Raw genomic sequence first — 10,858 nt, 5'->3', positions numbered from 1 at the left:
ACTGTCCAAGCTGGTGGGGGCTCTCTAATGGAGTGGGGCGTGTGCAGTTGGAGGGATATGGGGCGCCAGAGACGTCTAGATACGCACTGACATGTGACACGTACGTAAGCATCCTGTTTGATCACCTGCATCCATTCATGCCATTGTGCCTACCGACGGACAATGTGACATCCCACACATTCAGAATTGCTACAGAGTGGCTCCAGGAACACTCTTCTGAGTTTAAACATTTCCGCTGGCCACCAAACTCTTCACACATGAACATTATTGAGCATAACTGTGATGCCGTGCGACGTGCTGTTCTGAAGAGAACTCCACCAGCTCGTACTCTTACGGATTTATGGACAGCTCTGCAGGATGCATGGTGTCCATTCCCTCCAGCACTACTTCAGACACTAGTCGAGTCCATGTCACGTCGTGTTGCGGCACTTCTACGTGCTTGCGAGGGTCCTACACGATACTAGGGAGATGTACCAGTTTCTTTGGCTCTTCAGTGTATCTGTGTTGATATTCTCTACCTCCTGTATTAATATGAACTAATAGTTTCGGAACACCCTGTATTCAAGGTCAAAACATAGTCGAATACCAGTGGCGTGGTCGCCAGGTACCTGTGTGTATTACATTCCAGGTCAGTACGTATAACGATACGCCACACATACATTTTGTGCAATAGCAAGAAATAAAATTGGCAGGAAAATGAAGGTCACCCCCCTTTCCTCTGGACCAATAAGATTCAAGTTCCCATCTCCCTTCCCTCTTGTAGCACTAAAGGAGTTACGTAAACCTTACCATTTGAGGTCTTTACACCATAGGGAGAGGTAAGGTCTGTTATAAACAAAGCTTGAGTTATTAACAATAATTTTTTTCTCTCCATAGTTCAATTTTTTAAATTTTTGTTGTAATAAGTAACAGAAAAAATGGTTCAAATGGCTCTGAGCACTATGGGACTCAACATCTTAGGTCATAAGTCCCCTAGAACTTAGAACTACTTAAACCTAACTAACCTAAGGACATCACACACACCCATGCCCGAGGCAGGATTCGAACCTGCGACCGTAGCAGTCCCGCGGTTCCGGACTGCAGCGCCAGAACCGCTAGACCACCGCGGCCGGCAAGTAACAGAACCCAAGATGATTAGCAAAACATTAAAAGTGTTCTGCGTAGCAATGTTTTGAGTTAAAACTAAATAAAAATATGACTGAAGAACAAAACAAGTGATGTAACCTTTTAAATTTTTCATTTCGTCTATGAAGTTATAATTAATGTTCATTAGGTTCTTCTTACAAAGGCATATTTACATAAAGTTACTTTTATAATCAAACTCAGTTACCAGCGCATAGTTGTCTAATGAAAGGGCGGAGGTAGGATGTTTCTTGGAGTCGATAATCGGTAATCCTTAGTGATCAGCCAAGCCATTTCTCCAGTGCGGGAAGTCTGCAAAAATCTAAATTGCTTTGCCTCGAGGCAGCGCTGATTTCCGCTTAGCTACTTTCCAATCTACTAAGTGAATGTTGACCTCCCGAAGTCTGATCGAAGCCAATAAATTACATCCGTCTGAGGGGGTTAAAGGAAATAGAAGGGAAGGACTTGATTATATCATCTGTTTCGGGACTTTATGTGGAATCAGCGGCGACCAGTGATAATGTGTGCGGAAACGGGACCTGGACCCGGAATCTCCTGCTTACGAGAAAGTTGCGTGACGCACTACACCACCCGGACACAGTGTTAGTCGCAAATGTGCGGTCTTCACCGGCACGATCGTCGGCCGACACATATTCCCACCCAGCGCCACCATTTAGCCGCAGTTCCCGACCAAGACATCCATGCTCACTAATTTTTTATTCCCGCTGATGGTCGAATGTAAATGTGTGCATCTGCACTGATGGTTGTGAATTCATAGCCCATCGAGGCGTATCAGTTATATGAGTGCTTGGCGCCCGTTTTTTCGGACTTGTCTGAAAGAACAAACACTGCCACACCTTCAATTTACATGAATTGTAACAATTACATTTGTTTACAGAAAATTTATTTTTTGTTTTTATCTATCTAATGATTTGTTTCTTTATCTATCTAATGATTTGTTTCTTTTATGTTGTGTTATTGCCCTTTTTTTGGTGATACTGTTCGTTTTTCAGTTTCCCTTTTATGAAGGCAAAATATTTGTAGTACTACATGTTGCAGTTCCACTTGTGTATTGCGGACTTTCACAAATAGAATGATGAGTTGTGCTGGTCCTCAACTATGTACCCTCTGCCTCAGAGTTGAAATATTAAAAGTTTTGGCTAATTTCGTTGTCTAGGAGCTGGAATACGTAGTTGCTGCATTATAGGCCAAATATTGCTGAGTTTACAGTATACAATATGAATATACACATGAACTGAATGGTCGAAGGTTCCTATCACTCGGCAATTGCGAATTTTGAATGAATAGACATTTATAAATGAAAGACTACAATTAAATAAAATCTGAAGGTACAATTTTAACGCCACGCGGGATTAATCGAGCGGTCCCAGGCGCTGCAGTCATGGACTGTGCGGCTGGTCCCGGCGGAGGTTCGAGTCCTCCCTCGGGCATAGGTGTCTGTGTTTGTCCTTAGGATAATTTAGGTTAAGTAGTGTGTAGGCTTAGGGACTGATGACCTTAGCAGTTAAGTCCCATAAGATTTCACACATATTTGAACATTTTTTACAATTTTAACAACTTTAAATGATGAGTACGATAGTAGAAGTACCTTTAAGAATGCCCTTTATTACCGTAAAACACTTATTGGTGTCGATGGTCCAGCAACTAATTAAAACATAAGTTAAATAACAGGGAAAAAATAGATTCCTACTTCACGTAATTAGTTAAGAACAACATAGATCGCGAGATATTCACTTCTAAACGCATACTATGTATTCGCTGCAGAAGCCATTGAAGTCTCACAAATGCACAAGTCGGCACTATGAGATATTTTTATCTCGCACGACCACGCGCAAACTGCTCACTCTCCACGTAGTTCCTGCGACCGACCGTCGCTGCTCCACGTCCAGCACTCGTACTGTTCAGAACTCCTTGTCCTGTGCGACTGTCCCTCGCGCCGCCATGTTCAGATCTCCCTCGTCTCCTCTCCTTCCCAACCTCCATCCGTCTCTTCACGTGCCCTTTATGGAAACGATCGTTGTGATTGGCTAGAGCGATCCTGCCCTGTCTCCAAGCCAACGCACACTCACAAATATAATGAAACAAATTCGAAATACTGGATTTACATTTAAATAATCTGAAATTAAAGAAATATTCCTACGGCTGGACCATAAACACGCTCTAACACACATTATTAAATACATAAACAAATTAAATAATCGTATATCAAACGAATAGAACAGAAATAGGCCAATAGCCTAATGTCTCTTTGCTTTCTAAAACACAGTAAATATTTGACCAATTTCTTCTTGAATATTATATATCGGATATAAACAAAGACATAGATAAATAAATATATTTATAAGCATTCTGCTACCTTTTTTTTTTCGCCGGCCGGAGTAGCCGTGCGGTTCTAGGTGCTACAGTCTGGAGCCAAACGACCGCTAAGGTCGCAGGTTCGAATCCTGCCTCGGGCATGGATGTGTGTGATGTCCTTAGGTTAGATAGGTTTACTTAGTTCTAGGTTCTAGGGGACTGATGACCACAGATGTTAAGTCCCATAGTGCTCAGAGCCATTTGAACCATTTGAACTAAACTTTAAACTAATAGCGATATTGAAAATCTGATTACACCATCCGAATCGTCATGTAAATAATGGTAATGCACATGTTTCTTTTTACAGTATCATGATTCCTCTGTCTATTATCAATTTCTACATGAGCTGTGAAATGTCTGCCATGATGGTTTCACAAAGTCCGCCATCTTTGGCATTCTCAGTGTACAAGTTTCTTTCATCGGCACAGCGTCCCCAACGAACTGCCAGCCACGTGGTCAGCCTGGACCCCGGGTAACGTTCAGCACCACGCGGCCGGCCTGCCGAGCGGCCCACGTGGTCACGCCAACTCCGAACAGAATATTTTGCAGGGTGCCACAACTCGCCTATTGCCTCACAATCTTGTCACTCGTTGTTATTGGCTCTGAGCACTATGGGACTTAACTTCTGAGGTCATCAGTCCCCTAGAAGTTAGAACTACTTAAACCTAACTAACCTAAGGACATCACACTCATCCATGCCCGAAGCAGGATTCGAACCTGCGATCGTAGCGCTCGCGCGGTTCCAGACTGTAGCGCCTAGAACCGCTCGGCCGTCCCGACCGGTCCTCGTTGTTGATTTTAAACGCTTTAAGCTGCATTTTTTATATTTAGTGAGATACGAGGGCAGTTCAATAAGTAATGCAACACATTTTTTTTCTCGGCCAATTTTGGTTGAAAAAACCGGAAATTTCTCGTGGAATATTTTCAAACATTCCCGCTTCGTCTCGTATAGTTTCATTGACTTCCGACAGGTGGCAGCGCTGTACGGAGCTGTTAAAATGGCGTCTGTAACGGATGTGCGTTGCTAACAACGGGCAGTGATCGAGTTTCTTTTGGCGGAAAACCAGGGCATCTCAGATATTCATAGGCGCTTGCAGAATGTCTACGGTGATCTGGCAGTGGACAAAAGCACGGTGAGTCGTTGGGCAAAGCGTGTGTCATCATCGCCGCAAGGTCAAGCAAGACTGTCTGATCTCCCGCGTGCGGGCCGGCCGTGCACAGCTGTGACTCCTGCAATGGCGGAGCGTGCGAACACACTCGTTCGAGATGATCGACGGATCACCATCAAACAACTCAGTGCTCAACTTGACATCTCTGTTGGTAGTGCTGTCACAATTGTTCACCAGTTGGGATATTCAAAGGTTTGTTCCCGCTGGGTCCCTCGTTGTCTAACCGAACACCATAAAGAGCAAAGGAGAACCATCTGTGCGGAATTGCTTGCTCGTCATGTGGCTGAGGGTGACAATTTCTTGTCAAAGATTGTTAAGGGCGATGAAACATGGGTTCATCACTTCGAACCTGAAACAAAACGGCAATCAATGGAGTAGCACCACACCCACTCCCCTACCAAGAAAAAGTTTAAAGCCATACCCTCAGCCCGTAAAGTCATGGTTACAGTCTTCTGGGACGCTGAAGGGGTTATTCTGTTCGATGTCCTTCCCCATGGTCAAACGATCAACTCTGAAGTGTATTGTGCTACTCTTCAGATATTGAAGAAACGACTTCAGCGTGTTCGCAGGCACAGGAATCTGAACGAACTTCTCCTTCTTCATGACAACGCAAGACCTCACACAAGTCTTCGCACCCGAGAGGAGCTCACAAAACTTCAGTGGACTGTTCTTCCTCATGCACCCTACAGCCCCGATCTCGCACCGTCGGATTTCCATATGTTTGGCCCAATGAAGGACGCAATCCGTGGGAGGCACTACGCGGATGATGAAGAAGTTATTGATGCAGTACGACGTTGGCTCCGACATCGACCAGTGGAATGGTACCGTGCAGGCATACAGGCCCTCATTTCAAGGTGGCGTAAGGCCGTAGCATTGAATGGAGATTACGTTGAAAAGTAGTGTTGTGTAGCTAAAAGATTGGGGAATAACCTGGTGTATTTCAATGCTGAATAAAACAACCCCTGTTTCAGAAAAAAAATTGTTGCATTACTTATTGAACTGCCCTCGTACATGAACATTAAAAACGCATACATTTGAACAATAAAATGTAGGCAAACTACAGTTAAGTAAAGGGTAGAAGTTAACATATATGAAATAAATGAAGCAGCATACATACAGAGTGCCCGTAACTGAAGCTCCAGTTTCAAAACGCCGTAGAAAGAGAACCACTGCTCAGAAAGACATTATATTTTAACAGCTTATTATTCACGCAGTGGCGATAAGTTGCGGAACACAAACATTTAGCGAAAATTTGACTAACAGATGGCTCTGAAAGCGTCAGAATATGCCCACCAATAGACGCTCGGCACTCGACTGTTGCACAGTTTGTGTCCGAGATGTCCTACATGACTGTCACCGTGAAGGAACGCGCGTTGCTACTAAAGCTCTTTCAGAAGAATGGTAACTGTGCGCCAGTTGCCCTGCAGACGTTCCAGATACTCAATGGGTGTGCAAAAAGGCATTGGTCCGATGTCTGCTAAGGGTCTGGAGAAAATGATTACAGAATTCGAAAAGACAGGTTCTTGTGAAGTGGCGTGGCAGAGAGAGGAAAGCAGTTGATCCAACATCTGTCGAAGATGTGGCCAAAGCACTGCAGGAGGGATCAAGCTTTGGTGCGGAAACATGCACTGCTGAAGGAACTGCCCGAGCGTTGGACATACACTATGTGATCAAAAGTATCCGGACAGCCGCAAAAACATACGTTTTTCATATTAGATGCATTGCGCTGCCGCCTCCTGCCAGGTACTTCGTATCAGCGACCTCAGTAGTCATTAGACATCGTGAGAGAGCAGAATGGGGCGCTCCGCGGAACTGTCGGACTTCGAACATAGCCAGGTGATTGGGTGTCACTTGTGTCTGACGTCTGTACGCGAGATTTCCACACTCCTAAACATTCCTAGGTCCACTGTTTCCGATGTGATAGTGAAGTGGAAACGTGAAGGGACACGTACAGCACAAAAGCGTAAGGCCGACCTCGTCTGTTGACCGACAGAGACCGCCGACATTTGAAGAGGGTTGTAATGTGTTATAGGCAGACATCTATCCAGACCATCGCACAGGAATTCGAAACTACATCAGGATCTATTGCAAGTACCGTGACAGTTGGGCGGGAGGTGAGAAAACTAGGATTTCATGGTCGAGCGGCTGCTCATAAGCCACAAATCACGCCGGTAAATGCCAAACGACGCCTCGCTTTGTGTAAGAAGCGTAAACATTGGACGATTGAACAGTGGGTTGGGTTGATATGGGGAGGAGACCAAATTGCGAGGTCATCGGTCTCATCGTATTATGGAAGGATGGGGAAGCAAGTCGGCCGTGCCCTTTCAAAGGAACCATCTCGGTATTTGCCTCAAGCGATTTAGGAAAACCACGGAAAACCTAAATCAGGATGGTCGGCCGCGGGATTGAACCGTCGTCCTCCCGTATGCGAGTCAATTGTACTAACGATTGAACAGTGGAAGAACGATGTGTGGAGCGACGAATCGCGGTGCATAATGTGGCGATCTGATGGCAGAGTGTGGGTATGGCAATTGCCCGGTGAACGTCATCTGCCAGCGTGTGTAGTGCCAACAGTAAAATTCGGAGACGGTGGTGCTATGATGTGGTCGTGTTTTTGATGGAGGGGGCTTGCAGCGCTTGTTGTTTTGCGTGGCACTATCATAGCATAGGCACCTGTTCGTAATGCACTGCCTGTGGCCGAGTGGTTACACGACAATAACATCCCTGTAATGGACTGGCCTGCACAGAGTCCTGACCTGTATCCTTTAGAACACCTTTGGGATGTTTTGGAAAGCCGATTCGAACCAGGCCTCACCAACCGATATCGATACCTCTCCTCAGTGCTCCACTCCGTAAATAATGGCCTGCAATTCCCCAAGAAACCTTCCAGCACCTGATTGAACGTATGTCTGCGAGAGTGGAAGCTGTCAACAAGGCTGAGGGTGGGCCAACACCATACTGAATTCCAGCATTACCGATGGAGGGCGCCACGAACTTGTAAGTCATTTTCAGCCAGGTGTCCGAATTCTTTTGATCACATAGTGTACCAACGATCACGGTGCATAAAGTCAGGCGAAACATCCTGGATTGCTATCCACACAAAATTACCCACATTCAGGAGTTGCTTCCTGCTGACGTTCCAGCAAGACAAAGGTTCGCTCCAGAGATAAGCCTGAAGTTCTCTAAGGCAATGGATACTGCGATAACGAGTAGGTCAATAGGCAGTTCAGTTGAAGAGAAATGGGCGTGTCTAAAAACACAATCAAACAAGTTGTAAAGAGAATCATACGTACAAATAAAGTAACTGAGAAGAAATTGTGAGTAACAGAATAAATACTTCTCCTACATCTACATACATACACCACAAGCCACCACACGGTGCGATGTGGAGGTTACCCTGTACCACAACTAGTCGCTTCCTTTCCTGTTCCACTCGCAGATAGAGCGAGGGAAAAACGACGGTCTATTTGCTTCCTTATGAGCCCTAATTTCTTGTGTCTTATCTTCAAGGTCCATACACGCAGTGTATGTTGGCAGCAGCAGGTTCGTTCTACAGTCAGCTTCAAATGCTGGTTCTCTAAACTGTCTCAGTAGTGATTTTTTCTTTTTTTTGTAAAAAAAAGAGTAGAGTGGTCAGTTACGAGCAGGTGGAGACAATGCTGGGAGGGGTCGGAACCCGAGGCCTGGCCGCGATGTCTCCCCCCTCCCATCACTGAATCACTCCCTCAAAGTACCTTTTTGATTTTTTTATTTTATTTTATTATTTTTTACCAGGAATAGGGTAAGAACAAAATTTCTTTATTGGTAGATGCTTAAATACAACAGAAATGCCATCCTTCTGGCGGAAATAACACGAGACATTACACTCGTACAACGCGAGCAATTTTTTTATGTTAACAAGGTGTAGGAAAAAAAGAATAATAATACTGATGTAAGCTAGGAGGTGTGAAGTAATAGACAGTGGAGTGGGGGAAAATCCAGCGTGTTCTGGTATAGTGCATAAAAGAAAGGAGGCGCGTGTCCGTGCACCTACTCCACTGTGGGTTACAATATAGAAAGTAGCGCGGGGACTCTCAGATGTCAGCAGGGGGGAGTGCTGTCGGCGTGTGGCACCATGCAACTGAGCGGGGGTGACGTAACGATCGCGTGTAAGTAATTGGCGAAGAAGGCGCGGTAGCGCGGTCGGTGCTCGACTTCACTGTGGGCGGTTTGTAAGTACTGCCGGAAATCAAGGCGTGATATGTCCCCATCATTATACATGTAGGTGATCGTCCATCCTTTGACCAATACAATCGCATGACAACAGGCAACGAACTGTTGGCCAAGTTTCCAGACGTCACTGGTGGCAGCACAAGTTGAAACGTCCCCTTAGAACAATTGTACACGACTGTGCTTAAACTGACACACTATATTTTTAGCGCAACGCAATCTGACTTTCAAAAATCCCTACAAAAGAATGGCCCTGACTAACATTAACCTATACGTTTCACAAATCACTTACCTCACCAAAAATCTTCGTTACTCGAACTACTGCAATACAGCCAGCACCACTACTACCAGCTAAATAAAAGATTCAAACTACAGAAGGCACTAACTACTGATAGGCATAGTTAGCAAATGAAAGATTTTTGTAGAGAACAAACAATGTATTTACCTTAATAGTCATCAAAAGTCATAATATATATAGCAGTTCATGACATCCAGTCTTACAAATTTCAAAACTCCGCCATTTCTTTCCCCACATCCACCACTGCTGGCGGCTCACATCCAACTGCGCAGCGCTACGCGCTGTTAACAGCCAACTGCCCAACGCTACAATGGCAGACAACAATGCAAACTAGCCACAGACTGCACACAGCACAGCCAGTCATTTTTCATACAGAGCGCTACGTGGCGTTACCAAAAAGAAAACCTAAACAGCCTACTTACGAAGTCAGTTGGTGGACATCGTCATCATACTGATCGAAGCAGACGAAATGAATTAAAAATTTTGTTGCGGCAGGGATTCGAACCCGGGTCTGTTTCTGTGCTAGGCAGAAATGCTAACCATTACACTACCACAGCACAATGGTCAACAGTGCTGTACGAATTACCTAAGGTGATTGCTCTCCCCAACACAAACTTCGATTCATTTTCCCTTATATTCTGCCGGGGCTCTCCGATATTGTCAAGCACCCCGGCATTGGACGTAATGGGTCGTCCTAGCAGTAGTGACAATATATAAGGGAAAATGTATTGAAGTTTGTGTTTGTGAGGGCACTCAGCTTAGGTAGTTCGTGCAGCCATGTTGACCATTGTGCTGTGGTAGTGTAATGGTTAGCATTTCTACCTACCACGCAAGAAGACCCAGGTTGGAATCCCGTCGGAACACAAATTTATTTCATTTCGTCTGCTTCGATCATTGTTGTAGATAATAAAAAGAGACTTAAATGTTTCAAGGAAACATTTAATTACAAAGTCTATTTCTCAATATTGTTCTTCGAAATGAATGTGTTCTTCCCTCCAGGGATTCCCACGTGAGCTCCCGAAGCTTATCCGTAACACTTGCATGCTGATAGAACCTTTCGGTGACAAATCTAGCAGCTCGCCTCTGAATTGCTTCGCTGTCTTCTTTCAGTCCAACCTGGTGCGGATCCCAAATACTCGAGCAGTACTCAGTAATAGGTCGCTCTAGCGTCCTATATGCGGCCTTCCTTACAGATGAACTAGACTTTCTTCAAATCCCCTACCACAATACTCACGTGCTCGTTCCATTTCATTTCGCTGGGAGACGTTACGTTCAGATATTTAAACGATTGTATCATGCTGTATACGAACATTACGGTTTTGTTTATCCTACTCATCCGCATTAACTTACATTTTTGTACACTAAGAGCCCGCTGCCATTCATCATACTAACGAGAATTTTTTGCTAGGTCGTCTGTTATCAACCTGAAGTCACTTACCTTCCACACCTTCCTGTACCCCACAGCGTCATCAGCAAACAACCGTAGATTTTTGTCCACCCTGTCTGCCAGATCATTAATGTATATAGAACATAGCAACGGTCCTATCACACTTCCCTGGGGCACTCCTGATGTTACCCCTGTCTCCAGTGAACACTCGCCGTCGAGGACAACATACTGGGTTCTATTACTTAAAAAGTCTTCGAGCCAGTCACATATCTAAGTACCTTCGTTCACAGTCTCCAG

The sequence above is a fragment of the Schistocerca americana genome, chromosome 7, assembly GCF_021461395.2.
Source record: "Schistocerca americana isolate TAMUIC-IGC-003095 chromosome 7, iqSchAmer2.1, whole genome shotgun sequence".
Lineage (NCBI taxonomy): Eukaryota > Metazoa > Arthropoda > Insecta > Orthoptera > Acrididae > Schistocerca > Schistocerca americana.
This window is presented reverse-complemented; position numbering follows the sequence as displayed.